The 22,354-nt window shown below is 45.1% G+C and overlaps 1 protein-coding gene across 1 annotated transcript in view; it reads left to right on the forward strand.

Annotated features, from left to right (window-relative positions):
• The first annotated feature begins 779 nt into the window (after positions 1–779).
• NEK11 (NIMA related kinase 11) overlaps positions 780–22,354 on the forward strand; it is a 205,092-nt gene continuing 183,517 nt past the window's right edge. The window contains exons 1-2 of the mRNA XM_025200289.1: positions 780–810; positions 9,835–9,940. The gene's annotated coding sequence lies outside the window, so the exon portion shown is untranslated. The remainder of the gene's footprint in view (positions 811–9,834; positions 9,941–22,354) is intronic.

Below are 22,354 nucleotides of genomic sequence, written 5' to 3' on the forward strand. Positions count from 1 at the left end.
AACTCGCCGTGCTCCTCCACGTAGCGCGTCAGCCCGGGGATGCCCATGGGGGGCGGCCGGCCTGGCGCTGGGGGACCGCGCGCAAACCGCAGGGGACACGGCCCTCCTCGCGCACTGGTGCGCAGGCGCGGGACTGGGACGTCAGCGAGCTCCGAGGAGAGGAGCAGGAAGAGCAGTTTGGTGTTGTCAGTTGCTGTCGCGGCCCCACCCCTGAAGCGCCCCATCCTTCCGGCGGGTCCCAGCCTGCCCCGGGCTCTATTTCCGGCTGGCGGGACCGGGGGGCGCAGAAAACGAACCCGCTCCTGGGCCGCGCACTGGTGCGCAGGCGCGGGACTGGGACGTCAGCGAGCTCCGAGGAGAGGAGCAGGAAGAGCAGTTTGGTGTTGTCAGTTGCTGTCGCGGCCCCACCCCTGAAGCGCCCCATCCTTCCGGCGGGTCCCAGCCTGCCCCGGGCTCTATTTCCGGCTGGCGGGACCGGGGGGCGCAGAAAACGAACCCGCTCCTGGGCAGCGAAGGTTGCCAGGGACCGGATGTTGCTTCCACCGCTGGGCTGCGTCATGTGACCTCGGCTAGCTGCCATAGCAACGGCGTTCCCGCGCTTGTCACGTAATCAGCCGGGCTGACTTCCTAGTGGCTCAGCCAGAGCACTCGTTTCCCGTCGGGCTGCGCACGGCGTTTCCTAGCAACAGAGCCCAAACGTAGGGCGGCGGGAGCCTTGGCAGCCGGTTGGGCTGGGCTGAGACCCCTCCCCCTTCCCCACGGGGCTGAGCCGAGCCGAGCCGAGCCGAGCCAGGGGCGGGGCCGTGCCAGGTAAGTGGTCCGGGGCGGCGGGGGTGATGGGTGTTAGTGGGAGCTCTGTTGTGGAGCAGGCGCCAAGGGACTGAAAGGTAAGTCTCTCCACACCCCCCCCACCGCCTGCTTCTAGCTCCCCGGCCGCCTGTACGAGGGGCACAGGCAGGGAGGGGACACCCGTCCTGCTCTTCCCGGGGCTGAGCCTGCCCAGAGAGCAGCAGCAGTGGCAGTGGTGGCTGGGCAGACAGGTTAAACCCCTCCCTGCCTGTTCCCCCAGGACAGATGGTGCAGGCAGCCACTAGGTAAGCAGGGGGGAAGTGGGGGTGCAGCGAGAAGGGGCCCAGGGAGGGGAGCAGGGAGCCTGATGTGGCCCAGTAGGGGGGTGGGGCCCAGTGGAGTGTTTACACTAAGGTGTAGCCTAGAGCTATGGTTCTCAGCGTTTTTTGTATGAGGACCCATGGCTGGTCCTAACCCAGTGCCCCTCACTCCCGACCTGCTGCTCTCCACCCCAGTGTGTGGGGCAGGGCGTGGATGCGTGTGAGGCATGGGGGGCCCCAAGCAGTCTCTTGCAAGCTGGAGGGGCTGGAACTCTGCCAGCCTGCAACAGAAAAGCTACGGTTTCCCATGTTTTTCTCTTCTAAAGGAGAATCCATTTTTAAAGCTTGTCTATGACCCTTCTATATACTCTTGTGACCCACAGGTTGAGAAATGCTGGTCTAAAGTGGCTACACTTTAATGTAACATGAGCTGGGTAGCACAGATCAGGAATAATCTTGCCCTGGAATGGCTTAACTTTGAGCCACGTAACAAGCACTTAAAACCATTTTCAGGTGTTAAATGCTCCAGGAGCCACCCAAAATCACTGTGTAATAATGAGACCCTACGTCACATAGGCAGACACCCTGGGACTTTCATCCCCCAAAAAGGGGGGGGAAATCTTGTAGGTGAGACTCATAGGCCTCAAGCCCAAATAGATTTGGTTGTCGGCAATCCCTCAATTTGAGGATGACCCCTACCACAGCACATGGATGGATTTCAAGGTTATTGAAGAGTCCAGTCCCTGAGCCATTTAAGTTGCAGGTCTTTCAGCAGTGGGGAGTAGGCTGCAGGCTGGGGAGTCTTCTCCTTTTCCTTCCTCTACCCCCTCTTGTCTGCATTGAAGGTAAAACAATTTACCTTGAAATGGCTGTAGTGCCATCTCTTACTAAATTGATTTAGTAGGAACTTAAAAAAGGGGTGTCATGAATAAAAAGAGCGTGTATAAATAACAAAAGGTCAGCAAAGAAAGCTTTGTTGTGGAGGTCAGAAAGTGCAGGGGTAAAGTGAGATTTCCCACAATCAAGGTAAGTTCAGTTGTGAAAGAAATTAAACAATAAGAGTTTCTTTAACTATATATCTAAGAAGAGAGCAAGGAAAGAAGAAATGGGATTGCTACATTATAAGTATAGGGCTCTATAGTAAAGATGGGGTGGAGAATAAAGGTGATCCATATATAGAGTGAAAACTAACTTTGCCTCCACCTTGAGGACACTGTAGAACACAGAAAATCAAAGGCTAATAGGAATGTGTGTGTGGAGGTAGAAATTATTCTAGCTAGGGGAAAGGCAATATTCAAAGAGTTTAGTGGACTCAAGTTGTGGGGACTTGTTAAGCTTTATTCCAAAATACTGCAAGAACTAACATGAGAGACTGCAAGTATGGTAGCAAGAGCTTTTAATTAATCCCTCAAATTGTAGAAAGACTTATTATGACTTGAGCATGGGGGGGGGAAAAAAGCCTATATTTAAGAAAAGAAAAATGATCCAGGCAACTGCAGTATCATTAGTCTGATCTCAATAGTATTCAAGACTTCAGAATAAGTTTTGAAGGAAAGAATAATTAAAGTCATAAATGGGACAGGCACCATGGGTTTACTGCAGATAGATTATGCCAGCCTTATCTGATATCTTTAATAAGATAATTCACTCTTTCACAGGACAAAAGTCATAGAGCTAATGTATCTGGACTTTAGTAAAACATTTGATGCACTGTTTTGTGGAAAATTACTAGTTGAAATGGAGAATATGGGGATCAGTACCAGAAATATATGGAGGATAAAATAGTGGAAAAAGGGAAGATGACAGTCAGTTCCACTGAAAAGGAAATTGAGTGGATTTTTTCAGGGTGAAACCAATTTTATTTGATATTTTCACTAAGGATCTTGGCACAAGTAGAAGTATGCTAATGAAATATGGTGATAATATAGAGTTAAGAAGTATTATCAATACAGAGGAAGATCAGACTATTATGTGGGAAGAAATGAATGATGTTGAGGACTAGAGTAATAGAAACAGGATTAAATTTACTAGTATAATATGCAAGATGATATATCCTTAGGGACTTGTGCTATAAATGGGAAGCTTGTCAGTTGGAAATGAGGAAAAAAAGTAGAAAGCCATGGGTATGTTAGTGGACCACAGATTGTGACTAAGCCATTGATGGGATGCAATTGAAAAGGGCAAATATGACCAGGTCTACATTGCAAACTTAACATGAGTGGAGCCTGATGTGGCCCAGTAGGGGGGTGGGGCCCAGTGGAGTGTTTACACTAAGGTGTAGCCTAGAGCTATGGTTCTCAGCGTTTTTTGTATGAGGACCCATGGCTGGTCCTAACCCAGTGCCCCTCACTCCCGACCTGCTGCTCTCCACCCCAGTGTGTGGGGCAGGGCGTGGATGCGTGTGAGGCATGGGGGGCCCCAAGCAGTCTCTTGCAAGCTGGAGGGGCTGGAACTCTGCCAGCCTGCAACAGAAAAGCTACGGTTTCCCATGTTTTTCTCTTCTAAAGGAGAATCCATTTTTAAAGCTTGTCTATGACCCTTCTATATACTCTTGTGACCCACAGGTTGAGAAATGCTGGTCTAAAGTGGCTACACTTTAATGTAACATGAGCTGGGTAGCACAGATCAGGAATAATCTTGCCCTGGAATGGCTTAACTTTGAGCCACGTAACAAGCACTTAAAACCATTTTCAGGTGTTAAATGCTCCAGGAGCCACCCAAAATCACTGTGTAATAATGAGACCCTACGTCACATAGGCAGACACCCTGGGACTTTCATCCCCCAAAAAGGGGGGGGAAATCTTGTAGGTGAGACTCATAGGCCTCAAGCCCAAATAGATTTGGTTGTCGGCAATCCCTCAATTTGAGGATGACCCCTACCACAGCACATGGATGGATTTCAAGGTTATTGAAGAGTCCAGTCCCTGAGCCATTTAAGTTGCAGGTCTTTCAGCAGTGGGGAGTAGGCTGCAGGCTGGGGAGTCTTCTCCTTTTCCTTCCTCTACCCCCTCTTGTCTGCATTGAAGGTAAAACAATTTACCTTGAAATGGCTGTAGTGCCATCTCTTACTAAATTGATTTAGTAGGAACTTAAAAAAGGGGTGTCATGAATAAAAAGAGCGTGTATAAATAACAAAAGGTCAGCAAAGAAAGCTTTGTTGTGGAGGTCAGAAAGTGCAGGGGTAAAGTGAGATTTCCCACAATCAAGGTAAGTTCAGTTGTGAAAGAAATTAAACAATAAGAGTTTCTTTAACTATATATCTAAGAAGAGAGCAAGGAAAGAAGAAATGGGATTGCTACATTATAAGTATAGGGCTCTATAGTAAAGATGGGGTGGAGAATAAAGGTGATCCATATATAGAGTGAAAACTAACTTTGCCTCCACCTTGAGGACACTGTAGAACACAGAAAATCAAAGGCTAATAGGAATGTGTGTGTGGAGGTAGAAATTATTCTAGCTAGGGGAAAGGCAATATTCAAAGAGTTTAGTGGACTCAAGTTGTGGGGACTTGTTAAGCTTTATTCCAAAATACTGCAAGAACTAACATGAGAGACTGCAAGTATGGTAGCAAGAGCTTTTAATTAATCCCTCAAATTGTAGAAAGACTTATTATGACTTGAGCATGGGGGGGGGAAAAAAGCCTATATTTAAGAAAAGAAAAATGATCCAGGCAACTGCAGTATCATTAGTCTGATCTCAATAGTATTCAAGACTTCAGAATAAGTTTTGAAGGAAAGAATAATTAAAGTCATAAATGGGACAGGCACCATGGGTTTACTGCAGATAGATTATGCCAGCCTTATCTGATATCTTTAATAAGATAATTCACTCTTTCACAGGACAAAAGTCATAGAGCTAATGTATCTGGACTTTAGTAAAACATTTGATGCACTGTTTTGTGGAAAATTACTAGTTGAAATGGAGAATATGGGGATCAGTACCAGAAATATATGGAGGATAAAATAGTGGAAAAAGGGAAGATGACAGTCAGTTCCACTGAAAAGGAAATTGAGTGGATTTTTTCAGGGTGAAACCAATTTTATTTGATATTTTCACTAAGGATCTTGGCACAAGTAGAAGTATGCTAATGAAATATGGTGATAATATAGAGTTAAGAAGTATTATCAATACAGAGGAAGATCAGACTATTATGTGGGAAGAAATGAATGATGTTGAGGACTAGAGTAATAGAAACAGGATTAAATTTACTAGTATAATATGCAAGATGATATATCCTTAGGGACTTGTGCTATAAATGGGAAGCTTGTCAGTTGGAAATGAGGAAAAAAAGTAGAAAGCCATGGGTATGTTAGTGGACCACAGATTGTGACTAAGCCATTGATGGGATGCAATTGAAAAGGGCAAATATGACCAGGTCTACATTGCAAACTTAACATGAGTGGCAGTGGTACCCTTAAACACATGCTACCTCTTGAACTGGAAGGGGATGGGCTATTTTGTCACTCTCACTAGTGGTGCCAGTGAAAGCATGGCTTGTGGTATTAGGAAGTATCAGGTGAGGTCCAAGAACAAATGAGTTCCATAATAAGCTTAGGTTGGAAATTAGAATAAAGTTCCTTACCATTACAGCAATGAGGTTCTGGAACAACCTTCCCACAGGTGTAATGAGGAGTAAGAAACTTAAGATCCATCTTAAATGTATTTGATATATAAGTGAAGGGAATTATATAGCATGATTACTTGGAGTGGATGACTCAGAAATTCCTTTTCAGCCCTGTGTTCTTACTAGCAACACTTGGATACCTCAGCCTTGGTGCAAAACACTGATTAAGAGCGAATGGAATTTAAGCTTAGGGCTGAAATTATGTGCTGGATTCATATGTTCACTTTATCAAGTGCAGCACAAAAATCATATTTTGTGGAGGGCAAATGATGGACAGAGGACTTGAGCCACCCTTCGCATCTTCCTGATTCTGGACAGTTGTGACTTCTGGATTGATTAGAACTGTTCAGGATGTCTCTGTACTGCCTTGCAGTGTATTTTGGGCACTTCTTTCCCTCACCAAACTCTTACTGCCTCAGGTCCTGACAGCTGTGAGGATGGAATTATAGGGGACCCATTCCCCTATTCTGGACCCATTCTTGCCTAGTGGAATTCCCTGAAGAGACATTTTACCCATTCTTTGCCCTTCCTGTGGTAAGAGGGCATTATAACGGCTTTAGGGTATGTCATGATTTGACCCTTTGTGCAGAATACATAGAAAGAGGTGATGAGAGAAAGTCAGAGTAGATTAAGCTGCTGATTGCACGCAAGCTTTGACTGTCTGGTCTTTCTGTGTCACAACCTGAACAATATAACAATTATGAAGATTTCTGTGGCACTCAAGTAGTCTTTGCTAAAGTATACTCACATAAAATATACCCACTTAAGAAGCTGATCGTGATGTAGTGTAACTATGGACTGCAAGGTGCTGGTGGTTTACTAGTGCTGCTGGCTTCTCCCTGGCTCCCAGCTGTTTCTATGGGTGTTCTTTATGAAAGAAAGAGATACCCATGAAAGCAGAACTTTTTCATTTTAAAACAGTTTTTCATACATTAATTATTCATCAGCCCCAAGGGAGGCAGGTAAAGAAAAGATATTGGCCTCATTTTATAAATGGAGAAACAGAGCTTGTGACATACCCAAAGACACGGGAGAAGTTAGAGCTTTGTTTAAAACTTAGCTGTGTTGAAAACTTAGACTTTGTCTTTTGTTCAGATCCCTAGACCATGCTTTTCTCAAAGAGGCTGTAGATACTAGCACACTATACTAAAGTACTTCATAGGCGTCTTCCACAACATGTTTCATCTGTAGATTTCAAGGCACTCTACAGAGAAAGAATCTTTATTTCGATTTTACGCATGAGAAACCAAGCCACAGAGAGGTGGAGTGTCTTGTTTTAGGGCACCTAACAGGTGCGTAGCAGAGGTGGGGATGGAAGTACAATCATGCGTCCCAGTCCAGTAGCTAAAATTGCATCATGAAAAATTGTGAAGCATTTGGAGAATAATGGTGGCTATGCAGTTACTTGAGAGAGAAACTGAGTTATGTTGCTGAATCTCCTGAGAGTTGCTGGGCTTTTCTCTATCGTTCCTGTATGTTTGTTTATTATTTTTAAATATTCATCTTTTCAAAAAAATATTCCATGTAGGACTTTATTTTGCAAAATAATAGCATAGAAACATTGTCTTGTCAAGAGAAAAACTCACTGAAAATATGTAGAATTTATAGGGACAGAAATTTAGCATTTAACTTTTTTTTCCCCTGCCCACCTAAACAGTGTCCTTTCATGCTTTGTAAAACAGATTAGGAATTATACAGATAGTAGATTATTTAACCATTGTACTTTGCTACATTTTGCTTTACAGAACTAATTTTTGTCATGGTTGGTATTTGAAGGAGGATATAGAATCAAAGGGATGTTCTTTTTAATGTTTTTACTTTTTAGAAGAAAAGATGGTACATAATTTGCACCATTATGAAAATGACTTACAGTAATTAGAAGTTGGCTGCATTTCATACTGTAGTAACAATGCCAAGTTAAACCCATTGGCTCTGAATATGTTAGCATTTCTGCAGATGGGTGTTTACAATAGTTTCATGCAAGCAAAATATTACTATAAAATACAGAATCATAATCTGGTGCTGGAATGGCTAGATACAGAAAACTGCTGCTTGCAGCCAGGTATTATGCAGCCTTTACAATTAAATATTCTTGTTTCACTTCACCCAGTAAGTGAGATTTTTATATACACAAAACATTTTGATGCTGCTGTTAACGAATTAAATGGTGGTTACCTTCCTGAAGACATTTTTTGATTTCCTATGTGAAGTTATAATGCTAACAAGATCTCATGTTAACTCTTTTCACTTCAGAGGATCCTGAAGGTCTTTATTATGGAAAAAAAAATATATATGGCATTATGAACACTAATGATGCTTTAGATATGGGAAGTGGAACATGGCTCCTATCTCCAACAGTTTATAATCTGTAATCCTTGTTTTACAATTGAAAATCACGTCAGCAGAAGGGTGCCTTTTTAGTTCTTAATTCTGCAGAATTAGGGATTAAAACAAGAAATACAAAAACAAATGAGTCTCAGGAGAGTGATTGAGAAAATATTATTAGTGAGAAGGAGAAAGGAGAGACAGGAAGGTTTCTTGAAATAAGTGGATTTAAATATATTAACCTTAGCTGAACATAAATTAGCCTATTAATTTATCTGCCATTGCAATGGGAGGATATTAGCAGTGCCTTTGTCTCCCCTGTTCTTTGCTTGCAAGAAGCTGTAGGGTATTTTTGGTTTTGTCTTCACAATGTGCTCTATGATTGTGGTGTGTTGAAAAGGATGGTTTTTAGGATGCTTTGGATAGTTATCTGTGGATGCAGGGGACTAGACTCAATTAGGGATGTGAAAGGTGAAGTGATTAATTGTTTAACCAATAAGTGGAGTGATAACTGGTTAGTTTACCAGTTATCCTTTAGCGCCAGGTGGATGCAGTCTGGCAGGGAAGCTGGGGAGAGAAACCGCATGGTCCACAGCAGGAATCAGAAAGCAGGAAGGTGGCCAGGAGGGAGGAGTGAGCCGAAGGGGAGGGGAGAGGGGGACTAATATGGTCCTAGAGCCTCAGAGGAAAACAGCTAGCAGCCTAATGGCTCATCAATTAAGTGATTAGCTGCTCCCTCACAGGTGCTCCCTGGCCGGGTTTAGAGGTGCTGTGGTATCCATTAATTGCTTAATTGATACAATTAGAGGAGGGTAAACAAATATTTTTTTAAGATGATGTTTACATTTAGACATCAGCAAGGCCTTCGATTCTGTTTCCCATGTGATTGTCTCAGTTAAACTGGAGGGCACTGGCCTAGATCAGTCCACAGTGAGGTGGGTTGGCTACTGACTTGGAGGCCGATCCCAGAGAGTTGTAATTGATGGGATGGCCTCATCCTGGAGGGTCTTCTCCAGTAGTGTCCCCCAGGAATCAGTGTTTGGGCCTGTGCTCTTTAAAATCTTTATCAATGACTTGGACGAGGGTGTGGAAAGTGCAATGATTAAGTTTGTGGATGACACCAAGCTGTGGGGAAATGGGGGCACATCAGAAGATGGGGATAGGTCATCAGGGAAATGATGCTAGTTCTGGAATGTGGCAGCAATACTAGTAGGTTAAAGACAGGAAGTGAAGGTCAATAGCATACCCATTTGAACCCTCGGGAGGGATTTTTGGTGTGCAGCACGCAATTATGTTTGTTCTTGCAGAACAGATTGTGATCTTTTAACAACTGCATGAGTGAACATCTCTGTTTCATATCCCCCACTACCCTGATTTGCTGAGGCATTTATTTTGTACAGCCACAGAGAGATCTCCCCACCTATTAAATTGACAGTGCGCCTTTTATATTATCTAAAGTTTCAATTTAAAATCTACCACCCAAGCCTTAATGAGCAGTGAGCCTATTTAACTTGTTTTAAGTGGCAAGTTGACACTTTTGGGTATATATTACAATTAACAGTTTGAATATTTAAGTGGGGTTTTTTTTGTTTTTTTTTGGGCCTAGGTGTTTTCTTTTGAATATCAGTGGAATCACAGGAGCATTATTAAGGAGGCTTGAATTTGGAAGATACTTTTTAGGGAATTAAATGTAATCTCTCTTACATGGAGCAATGCTGAAATTCCAAGAAGCTGTTCAGCATGTCGGTGTTTCCAGATCTATTTCCACCTTCTCAGATACCTTGATTGCCAGAAGGTACATTCTTCAGAAGAAACTTGGCAGTGGAAGTTTTGGGAAAATCTATCTGGTTTTAGACAAGAAGGCAAAACAAGGAGAAGAGTTGTAAGTATGGATTATATAAAAATCGGTTGTTTTTAATGTATTTATTAAAAAATGGACCACATTTGTATTCTAATTGTCTTGTGTATATATATTTTTTGGTTTTGTTTTCATCAGTAACTCATTACTAATGAAACCAAATTCAGAGGCATACTCCCCCCTTCCTCCTCCTCCATCCTTATTGATGATTATAAATAAGATTAGCCTTAACACTGAACTGGGCACTTGAGTTTGGTACTTCACTACTTACAGGTCTTTGGTCAATATATTTTATAGTCTTCAAACTCAAGTCAGTTTTAATTTAGATACCCTCATCTCCATATCCAAGTGCTTCCTAAATAACAAAGTATTTAAGTGCCTTCTAGATACTAGAAGGGACTATATCTAATGAATTGCTAAAATAAAAAATGCCCAGGGTTAAAGTGACAAGAAACTATTTACCACTTAGTTAACATATAAGCTTTTTTTTCAAGCAATATATGAGTTTGTGGTAACTGCATAGGGGAATATTTTGCCTTTCTGACCAACATGATTTTGAGCCTTTCTGAGAAGAAATGACAAGGAGTATTAACATTCTTTGAAGATTTTTCTTTTCTACACTCTACCAAAATTGCTTGCTCTAAGCTATACAGAAAAACGTTACACAAGTTCTTTCTTGAGGGTGTCTATTAAAACATGCAACAGTTTAAAAGATTTTCATTTGTGTTCAGTTGTCCTGATAACAATAACAACTACACTTAATACAATATTTTCTCACATACCATGCACCTTATGTTTCAGGACTGGCCTTTGAGCTGCACGGAACTGTTTCAGGAAGGTTCCAAGAAGAAAATATTTTTCAGTGACTAAGGGAAAATAATCCCTTCATCCCGCTCATGATCACACTTCGTCATGGGTTTAATGGAGCAGCTTCCCTCTTGTGTACCCCTACTGTAGCCATCACCAGATTTAAATGTGGGGCAGCAGCAGCCAGTGGCTGGTCTGTTTACAGCCTCTGATCATGTTCCGTTTCTCCCTCAGCAGCAGTGTCTGGCCTGTTAGCAACTTAAGAGTATCACTTTCAACAAAGTAAAAAGGGGGAGAAAAGCAAAGTAGCCCTGCATATGCTGGATAAGGGGCAGTACAATGAGCATGTTGGGCTACTTTGGAACAGGAACATGTGATATGTGAGAAAATACAAGTACTTAAAACTTGTTATAAAATGCAAAGAGAGAGAGCAAGAATCCTTAATGTAAGAGAGTGCAACCACTGTGTTGTGTAGCTCTATAATAATGTGGTTTCCAATTAAATGTGGCCTCTATAACGTTCAGGATGGGGGGGACAAAAGAATGAAGTAATGAAATCTATCAATTCTTCCTTTTTCTTCTATGGGCTCTCTTCTTCAGTTTTTCTTTGTGGTCTATATAATTTGACTGTTTTTATGCTATGTCCACCACTGTAAGATCTGTAAGACACCCCCCCCCCCCCCCGTCCCCCCCGAGCCTGCTCCTCCCGTCTTGATGCAGCAGCAGCAGAAGCTCAGGCCTGCTGCTCCTCTTCCCTCTCCCCTCCCACCACAGCGGACCAGCTCCTCCCCACCCTCAGGTCTGCTCCTCCCCGCCACAATGGTTGGGAAAGGGAGAGTAGGCCTGGACCCCAAGTAGCAGGAGGGAAGAGGGAGCACGCCCAGATATGGGGGGGACATGGAGCTCCATTTCCTCACCTGCCCACCTCCCCCTCCAGTCATTCTTGACAGGCAATTGACTAGTATGTATATGTATTTACAATTTTTAAAGAAGTTTGGAAACCTACCTGCGTCTCAATCATTATAATAAAATAAATCCTAAATACCTGTATATTTTTGGCATTTGGTTTTGGCTTTTTTATCATGGAAAATCAGAGCTTCCTCTGCTCCATTTGCTCACCGTAACGTGGGTCCAGCTTTAGCTGTCCCTCCCACTGCTTTGTGACACTGAGCAGCCCTGATATGCTGGTGCCCCTCACTTCTGACCCACAGCCCCCTACTCCCTCCAGGTCTGCTGGTGCCCCTCTGCCCCAGCCTTTCAAGGTGGGGGGGGGAGACTGGCACAGGCAGGAGCGGTGTCCCAGGTCCAATGGGAGGGACCCAGTGTGGGAGGGCAGAACGGGGCAGCATGACTCGCTGCCACCAGCACCCACGTGCCAGCCATGCCACCAGTGGCACAAGGAGTAACAAGCTGGTAGGGTCCTCACTGCCATCGCCTCCTCCCACTGCCAGCCACTCGTAGGCTAGGCTGCAGCTCCACCCCCACTGCCACGGCCTGGCTGCTGCTGCCACTCCCCTCAGGCCACCCACGCTGCCTCCCATCCCACCTTCCCTGTGAGGTACAGCTGTGGCCTGAGACGAGGGTACATAGCGAGCAAAAGGAAGGCACAGGGTAACACAGGGCCCCTGCAGGACAAATCAGGTCAGTTGGTGGTTGATGCAGGGAAAAAAACAGAGCTCTTCAATGAGATCTTTGCTTCAGTATTCCTAAATATTGACCAAGACAATTCCCCCACCTTGAACATAGACAAATATCCAAAAGGCACCAGACAGCCAAACGTTAGTGCTGACTTAGTTAAGGAGCACTTGGAAGGGCTGGATGGGTACAGGTCAGCCGGCCCAGATGACTTCCATCCACGGATGCCAAAGGAATTGGTCATTGTCATAGCTGAGCCACTGGCATGGCTGTTTGAGCACTCATGGTGCTCTGGCCAGGTCCCTGAGGACTGGAAAAGGGCCAAAATGGTGTCCATTTTTAAGAAGGGGAGAAGGGTTGAGCCAGGTATCTTTAGGCCAGTCAGTCTTACCTCTATCCCTGGGAAAATACTGGAAAAAATCATCAAAGAGCGCATTTGTGAAGGCCCAGTAGAGGAAACACTGAAAGGAAACTAGCATGGGTTCATCACAGGTATATCCTGCCTGACAAACCTTATAGCCTTTTATGACCAGGTCACACACTGCCTTGACACAGGAGCTGAGGCTGATGTCATCTACCTGGATTTTAGGAAGGCCTTCAAGACAGTTTCGCATCCTGTTCTCATAGGGAAGCTTACGGGCTGTGGAGTGGATGCCTACATAGTCAGGTGGGTGGCTAACTGGCTTAGGGACCACACCCAGAGAGTGGTGGTGGACAGGTTGTTCTTGGCCTGGAAGGAAGTGGACAGTGGGGTCCTGCAGGGTTCGGTCCTTGGACTGGTGTTATTTAATATCTTCATCAACGATTTGGACGAGGGTGTGTAGAGCACCCTTTCCAAGTTTGCAGATGATATCAAGTTATGGGGCAAAGTTAACACACCGGAGGGCAGGGAGCAGATACAGTCCAACCTGGACAGATTGGATCAATGGTTGGAACAAAATAGGATGCAATTCAACAAAGATAAATGTAAAGTACTTCACCTAGGAAGGAGGAATCCCCAGCACACCTACAGGTTGGGGGGGTGATTTCCTCAGCAGCTCAGAGGCTGAGAGAGATCTTGGAGTCATAGTTAACTCCAAGATGAACATGAGCCAGCAGTGTAACAAGGCCTGTAACAAGGCCAATCGCACCTTGTCGTGCATTAGCAGATGCATGACCAACAGATGAAGGGAGGTGATGCTCCCCCTCTATGCCGCATTGGTCAGGCCGCAGTTGGAGTACTGTGTCCAGTTTTGGGCGCCGCACTTCAAGAGGGACATGGAGAATCTGGAGAGGGTTCAGAGGAGGGCCACAGGCATGATTAGTGGCCTCTGTGAAAGACCCTACAAGGGGAGGTTGAGAGATCTGGTTTTCTTTAGCCTTTACATGAGATGGCTGAGGGGTGACCTTGTAGTCGCCTATAAGTTTATCAAGGGAGGACAGCAGGGAATTGGTGATGCGCTATTTACCAGAGTGCCCCAGGGAGTAACTAGGAATAATGGGTGCAAACTAGTGGAGAGTAGATTTAGGTTGGACATTAGGAAGAAATTTTTTACAGTAAGGGTGGCCAGGATCTGGAATGGGCTTCCAAGAGAGGTGGTACTATCACCTAACTTGGAGGTCTTCAAGAAGAGGCTTGACAGTTACCTGGCTGGGGTCATCTGACCTCGGTTCTCTTTCCTGCCAGGGGCAGGGGGTCGGACACGATGATCCATTGTGGTCCCTTCCGACTCTATAATCTATGAGGGATGATGTTGGCAGCAGCCGGGCCATGGTGACAGGGCAGAGCCACAGCCTGGCGTGCAAGCGGCTGGTGGCAGGACAGCGTAGTCCCCCTGGCCCATTACTCCTTGTGCTGCTGGGAGTGCAGCTGGCATGGGGGTCCTGGCAGTGGCAGCAGCAGCAATTAATTTTGTCACCCCACTCTGCCCTCTTGTGCTGGGTCCTGTCCAGTGGGCCACAGAGGTGGCTCTTGCCTGTTCCAGTCCAGCCACACTGCAGCCCCATGCCTCCTGTGGGTGCAGAGATCTGTTTGGGCATGTTCCTCCCCCCACAACCCCATGGCTGTCCAACGCATCACCTATGCCCCTTCCCCCCACCCCACTGCATTGCCTATGCGCCCCCATCGACTTACCTGTGGGGGGCTGTGGGTGCTGCTGTCCATCATGCTGCCTGTCTGCCATGTGCATGCGCATGCGATGCACCCTGTCTGATTGCCCTCCTCCCATTCCATCCAGTCCCAAGCAGCCCCTTGCAGGCTCAAACTCTGCTGGCCTGCAAGGGGAAACCCACAGTTTCTCATGTTTTTCTCCTTTAAAAGAGAAAATCTGTGTTTTTCTGTGGCAAATGGAAAACCCAGATCCCTGCTGATCAAGCACTCCTGAATCTGGTAGGAGTTTTGCCTTTGACTTTTGTGTGCACGGAAGTCACACAGTGTATTTAGACATCTGTTTTGTTGTATTTTATTCCTATTTATACTTGGACATAAAAAAAAAGTTCTCTTTCCAATTCAAGTATGTTATAATTGTATGTAAATAATAAATAAAAATTTAAGGAGCTAATATTCTGAGGATTTAAGCTACAACTGGGGACCGGGCTAGCATGGGTGCTAAGGTGCATGGTTGGCAGTTTAGAGGCCACAGCAGAAGCACTCATGGCACAGCCCTGTCAGATTCCAGCGAATTTGTGATTTCTACTAAATACCTTGTCACGAGGGCACGAAAAAGGAAAGGAAGCTGCAACTTAGTATGTTGTTTGTCTCAGTGTTTTGCTGTAAAATTGTACATTCATGATGTAATTATTTAATAAATATATGTAGCTGAGACCATTTTTTCTCTTTCTGTTTTCCTCACCTGTGTGCTCTTGTCAATATGCTTTGTGTTTCTGGTAAGTTCATCTATAGTTGGCAGCAAAAATTTCAATGACATGAAATATGCCCTTTTTAAAAAAATCAAAAATATTTTGCAGACTTTTTTTTCCCCTTAAGAAATACTGTGGTTAGCTTATTGTAATGAAGAATAGATTTTATTTGCAGCTGTTATGATGTATACCAAGTGTTGGGACCTTTACACATTACAGTAAAAGCTGTGTTAACCGGCATTTTACTAACCAGAATACTCTATTAACTGAAAGTTCCCCAGTCCTGCACTGCCCAGGGGGGCCTGGAGGTGGGGACCAAAGCGGAGCCAGCTTCAGCTGCACTACCGGGCCGGAGGAACTAGAGCCCCCGGGACTCCCATGCCTACCCTGCCAGGTCCTGCACAGGTTTGTTTACTTAAAGGGATCTTCAACTTACTGCAGTATTCTTTGCTTGTTCTTTGTAAAGTACAGAGCTGTATATAGTTATACTAACAAGATTGTATAAGATAAATTAGTCATTAAATCCTCTGTTTTTATTTTTTGTTACTTTTTTAACTCCTTTTTTTACTTGTAGGATTTAGCAATTAAGAAAGTTACTGCTTTTAGCAGCCTTTATTATACAGTTCTGCAATTCACTGTTGTACCACATGGAGGCATAAGAGTACTGCAGTTGTTCTCCTTAACCACAGCTGAACTTCTTTTGTTAATAGTGGATTCATTTAACTACCCCTCATTTCATTACACAAGAGATAAAAAAAATATTTAGCACTGCTATAAATTTCTCCTATCGCATATAAATGCTAACATGAAAGTTTAAATGATATTTCAGGGTAGAATTTAGTTATTTAAGAATGTGTCCCTTTTCAGTTATTTCATACAGTGGGTTTATATATAACCACCATATATATGAGTGGGTGTGTACACACATATACACACCCATATATATTTGTATTGTGTGCATGTATATGCTTATATAATTTTGGAGATTAAAAGACTCAGGTTTTTTTGATCCATCATAATGCTCTCAAAGCACCACTAAGATTGTTGAAATGACTGGTAAACAAAATAGATTTATTTTTCCTTGTGCATTTCATTTAAAAGAAAAAATCCCCAAATGATCTGAGTGGAATGCAACAGATACAGTATATGGTACACTAAGTGATTTCTTTTCCAGTTTGAAAGTAGCATTGAGAATTTGTCTCTCTCTTTTTTTTCTCTTGCACCTGTCACTGGAGTTTGAGCATGCAGTCCTCCAGTGGACAGTGCTTGCCTTCCAGGCATATTGGGCAGTTCAGGGGGTGCTCTGCAGTGTTGAGGGTGACCATTTAGTTCTCGCGCTGTGATACTGCTAGTCTTTTCCCAGGGTAGAGGCAGGGGTTTCAGCAGGCTGATGTATTGGATTTTTTATATTTCGACTGTGAGGGCAGGCCTTGTGGGCCAAAGGCCCAGGCTCTGTCTGTTGTACCTGGGTCCCTGCATGGGCAGTGTTTTATTTATTTGTTGGATTGTTACCCCCTTTTTCCATAATACACTTGTATAAAAAGTAGTCTGTCTGTCAGTCAGAGGCCACCTACTTGTTTTCCTTCCCATACTGGGTGGCCAATGGGGGTATCATCTGCTTGGCCAACTTCTTACTTGGCTAGGCTAAAATGGCCACCCTCAAGAGCTGCCGGAACCGTCTTGCCGGGGCTGGCTTAGGTGGTGCCCTGCAGCTCTTCCAGTTTTTGGTATGGACACGCCTGTCGCTGGAGTTTTAGCATGCTGTCCTCCAGGAAATGGTGCACGCTTTCCAGGAACATTGGGCAATTCAGGGGGTGCTCTGCAGTGTCAAGGGTGGCCATTTAGTCTTACACTGTGATACTGCTAGCCTCTTCCTGGGGTACCAGCAGGGGTCTCAGCAAGCTGACGTTGCACTAGATATTTTTCTTTTTAGATTGTAAGCGCAGGCCTTGTGGGCTGAAGCCCCAGGCCTCTGTCTGTTGTATCAGGTCCCCCACATGGGCCATATTTTGGGGTTTTTTTTGTTGGATTATTACCCCCTTTTTCCTTTAAACCTTTATAAAAGTCTTTCTGTCTTTCTTTCTGTCATGCATTTCAAACTGGAAAAGAAACCTGTAAACAGTTGCATTCCCTTTGGGTCATTTGGAGACATTTTCTTTCAGAAACGCACAAGGAAAATAAACCTATTTTGTCCTAGTCATTTCAACGAGCTTAGTGATGCTCTGAGAGCATTTTGATGGATCAAAAGTACTGAGTCTTTTAATCTCCAAAATTACCTCCATGGAGTAGCATTATATTTTTATTACTTCATAGCTGATCCATGGCTTAGTGAGATATAGGAATTAGAGAAAGCATGAAATCAACTACAAGTTGCTAATGATTTTCAGGGAACATTTGTCATGCCTGGCAACAGTCTAAATCGCTGTGGGAGAGCATAGAAATGAACTCTGAGATTACAGATTTCCAAGGAGAGCTGAATCTCAGCTGTAGATGCAGCTGTTGATCAAGCATATCTTAGTGTGTTATGAAGCACAGAGCCTAGAGAAATATTTAACAGAGCACTACCTAAGCCTGTTTTTGTGGACTCTCGGAACAGTTTGCAGAGGCTTCTAGGAAACTAATTTCAGGCATCTTGAATATTCCTTCTCATGCCCCAAGGGCTCCTGTTCAGAGCTGACATTGGGGTTTAATTTTGGCTTGGGAGAGAGGGGATTGGCTCTTTAGATAATGTTAACTTGGTTCATTTTGTATAAAAAGCACGTATGTGAAAATGTTCAGGTCAGCACCAGATTCCTGCTATCATCATCATCACTAGCAATCCCTTGCAGTCAAGGATGATTATCTTCCATGATTATCTTATCTGTGGGTCTGAAGAGGGTGAGGGTGGGATGCTAATGTTGGTGCATTTGTTTTCCCACTGGATTTGAAGGATCTTGCACAGGCAACATTGGTACTCCTCCAGTGACTTGAGGTGTCCCCACTCCAGTACATTGTCCACGTTTCAGCTCTGTACAGTAAGGTAGAGATCACTACTGCTTGATAAACCATGAACTTGATTTTGAATATGATGTCTTGATCTTTGAACACCCATTTCTTTAGGTGTCTGCAGGCTGAACTTGCACGTTTGAGGCAATGCTGGATTTCTTTGTTGATGTCAGCTTTCTGTGAAAGATGGCTGCTGAGGTACGGAAAATACTCTACATTCTTCAGAGTCTCACTGTAAATCTGAATTACCAGAGCAAGAGACTGCTCACTAAGAGCTTGTTGACAGTAGACCTTAATCTTTTGAACATTAAGCATTTTCTTGTATGCCTTGGAAAAGACATCAATGATTGCCTGAAGACCTGCTTCCAAGTTAGCACACACTACAGCATCATTAAAGCACTGGAGCTCAATGATTGTGGTTGGGGTAGTGTGGCAGGGCACTGTTAGTGCCTGCCACTTTAAGGGCCAGAAGACAGCAGCCGGCAGGTGCCTGATTAGGGCAGCCATTTTAGATTCAGGGCTATCCGTATAAACGGGGCATTTTGCTGCTGGGAGGAGGCAACAATATCACCTGGCTGCAGGGCTGCTGGTATCATCTGGAGGTAAGGGAGGAGCTGTAGGGGATGGTCAGGAGGCTCTTGGTCCTGGGCATGACCTAAAACTGCACCCTGCTGGGAGTGGGTGGCCTGGTGGGGCCCTCAGTGGTGCAGGAGCCCCCAAGAAATGCCAGGCCAGTTACCACCCCAGTGAAAGGTGGGTTGGGGTGCCTTAACCCCTAGCCCCCACAACTGGGTGGTTACCCCCTTTGTAGGGTCTAGAAGGTGGACCCCAGAGAGAGAGAGAGTCAGGCCATAGACTCTTAACCTGTCTTGACATCCCCTGACTGGTCCAAGCTGGGGCCAGGACTGGAAGGGTCAAAGGGCCAGGGGCCCACCTCAAAGAACGCCCAAGAGCTGAGGGCCTGGGTTGGGCTGGCTTGGAGGTGGGCCAGGGCCAGTAGAGCTGAAGGTCCCAGGGGGACCACACCCGTAAGGGGGAAGTAGCTCAGGGAGCTATGCAGCTTGGAATGAAGGCAGAATAGGCTGCCTGAACAGAGGGATCTAAGTGGGGTCCAACTAGTAGGATTCTGGGGCCCAGTGCAGGGCCAGTGATATGGATAACATTTGGATGCCATCTGCAAGGCTTGGGCTGCAGTGTAGGGGAGGAACGGAGCCACAGATAGCGCCCCCTGGCATTGGGGCAAGAAATATGCAGCCTCCTGCTTAATCAACATCAATTAATCAATTAACAACAAGGCATGGCAGACAAGAAGGTGGGCAGTTAGCCCAGAAACAGGTGGGCGGGCCACAGTGAGAACGGCCCAGAGCAGGCCCCCTGTTACAGTAGTCTTGGTTTTGGCTTAGAGTCACCTGAGATTAAACAATTTACCATCCATTCAGTTGTTTAGGTTCACTCCAACTGAAAGTTTGTTGGTGGTCAGATATAACATTGCAGCAAGGACTATCAAGAATAGCTCTGGAGCGATGAAGCAGCCTTGCTTAACTCCTGTCTTAACCTGAAAGAGCTCTATGATAGATCTGTTACTGAGAACCACTGCTCATATACCATCATGGAGCAGGCAAAGAATGATGACAAATTTCAGTGGGCATCTGTACCTCAGAAGGATCCTCCACAACACTTCTCGGTTGGCAGAGTCAAAGGCTTTCATGAGGTCAGAGAACGCCATGTAGAAGGGTTTAAGTTGTTCCTGGTTTTTTTCCTGTATCTGGCGAGCAGTGAAGGAAAAATGTTGGTTGTGCCTCTTCATACCCTAAACTCGCACTGATATTCCAGGAGGAACTATTCAGTAAGTGAAAGGAGATGGTTCAGGAGGGATCTCGCAATGATCTTTATTGTGGTGGACAGTAATTTCCAGTCAGACCTGTCTTCTTTCCTGAAGATTGTCATGATCCTAGCATCCCTGAGATCATCTGGAATTTCTGATTGTTCCAGATCCTTAAGATGAGGACATGGAGCTGTGATGTAAGCTCTTCTCCCCCCTGCTTGAAGATTTCGGCAGGGATTCCATCTGCTCCAGATTGTCTTTTTATTCTTCATCTCCTCAATGGCTTTCCTCAACTTGTGGGATTCCAAGATAGTCTCTGACTGAGTATTGCTTGGATGGAATTGAAAACACTCTAGTCAAGTGAGTCTCGATTTGAGCTTTTCAAAATGCCATCAATGCCCACTAGAAGAAGCTTCCTTTTCCTTGATCAGGTCTCCGCCATCCTTGGGTTTCAAGGGGGTTGGTCCCTGAGTGCTCAGACCATAGATAGCTTTGGTGGCATTAAAAAGGAACAAAAAAACCCCCAAAACACCCATATCATGGATGTCAGAGAGATGTTGCATCTCCTTCACTTTGTCTTTCTACTATCTATTCATCATATTGTGAGTCCTCCTTTGGATCTCTTCCTTGTCTTATTGGTGATTCAATTTATTTCGCTTGGAGTCGATGCCTTTCTGTCTTGCGCTTATGGTTAATCAACTCCTGAATCTCCTGGTTGTTCTTATCAAACCAGCCTTCAGGTTTCCTGGTAGTTGTCACAAACCAAGGGTGTGATTTTTGTGTGCGCGCGCTTCGGCACTGCTAAATTATTTCCCGCCACGAGGAGCTTTCTTTGCAGGGTGCATTTCTCAGTTGCAAAGAGAAAACCCCGGTGCAAAGGAGTTCCCGCCACCCGCATGCAAATTTGTGTCCCACTATTGGCCAGTTCTAAATTATTCCCACGTGGCGGCTAGCGATTGGCTTGCTAGCCGTATAAGAGGCTTGAGCGGTTTCCGCCCAAGTTGGAGGACTCCACAACCATCTGGAGGAAGAGGACTTCACGTCTCGTGAAGAACTCTAAGCGCTGCGGAGCCTAACGGACCCAGCGTGTACCTTAAGAAGGCTATAGGGGTCTGATCAACCTCTGGCCTCTCCCCGTCGCCAAGCACGATCCCTCGATGAACCCCTTCCCTGCGCGCAAGTTCCACGAAGCCTAGCAAATGTCGTGTGAGTGTATCTAGAGCTCTTCTCCGAGTTGTTTTCTTCGGTTGACACGACGGGCTCGCGGTTTTAGAGCCTTCAGCCGGATTGGGCTAGAGTTCGCGAGTTTAGAACTGTTGTCCGCTCTTCTTTCCTATCTGTAACTGCAACTGAAGCAAGTTTTCCTGCCTGCACCGTGACCATCTACAGCGTAAGTAAAATAATCTTTAATCAACCGCTACGCGTCCGTGCCTAATTCTAATCCGCTGGCCTGCATTCCCTGACCCGCGTGCCAGGGCTGCTGGCCACAGCCCGCTGTGCGCCCCCGAGGGCCTCGGACCACTCCCGGCCCGCACAGTAGTGAATCCAAGTGTCTCTTCACAGGCACTGATGATGGTAGGCTTGAAGGCACCCCAACCTCTGCTGACATTCTTCCATTGTTGCTGATTTGAATTCACCAGTTTTTCATTGAGGAACTGGTGGAAGAGGTCTTGCTTGATTTGGCCCTTGAGTTCTTTTACGTTGAACTTCTATCAACATTACTTCTGCTGCAGCTGTTATTTGGGAGCCCGGTTGAGTGACATAACCGAGCAGATCAGTCCAGCAATAGTCGGCTCCTAGCATAGCTTGAGTGATGTGTGGACATTTTTGTGATTTTCAGCATGAATGATGACATAGTCAATTAAGTGCCAATGCATAGATTGTGGGTGTTGCCATGATGTCTTGTGCCTGTTTTTTTTGTGGACCAGGGTGTTGCAGATGATGAGTCCATGTTCTGTGCATTTGGTCAAGGAGAGAATGCCGTTGTAGTTGACCTTTCCCACTCCTTCCTTGCTGATGGTTCTGTTCCAGAGGTTTGGGTCCCTTCTGACTGAATTTGCCAATCAGAATAAGTTTGTATCCCTCTGGCAAGTCAGAGAGGACTTGGTCAAGCTTGGCATAGAATTGCTTCTTGGTTTCATTGATGGTGTCAAGAATTGGGGCATACATGCTGATGACAGTGGCATATTGGCTCCCTGCCCATTTTAAGACTGAGTCATGAGGCTCTCGTTAAATTCACTGGGGAACTCGTTGAGTTGATTTATGGGTTCATTCTTATTGGCAAAGCCAACTTCGAAGTTGTTGTTGTCCTTCCTGTTTATCCTCCCAGAACAGGGTATCATTCTCCTT

The sequence above is a fragment of the Alligator sinensis genome, unplaced genomic scaffold (genome assembly GCF_000455745.1).
Source record: "Alligator sinensis unplaced genomic scaffold, ASM45574v1 scaffold54_1, whole genome shotgun sequence".
In the NCBI taxonomy this organism is placed as follows: domain Eukaryota; kingdom Metazoa; phylum Chordata; order Crocodylia; family Alligatoridae; genus Alligator; species Alligator sinensis.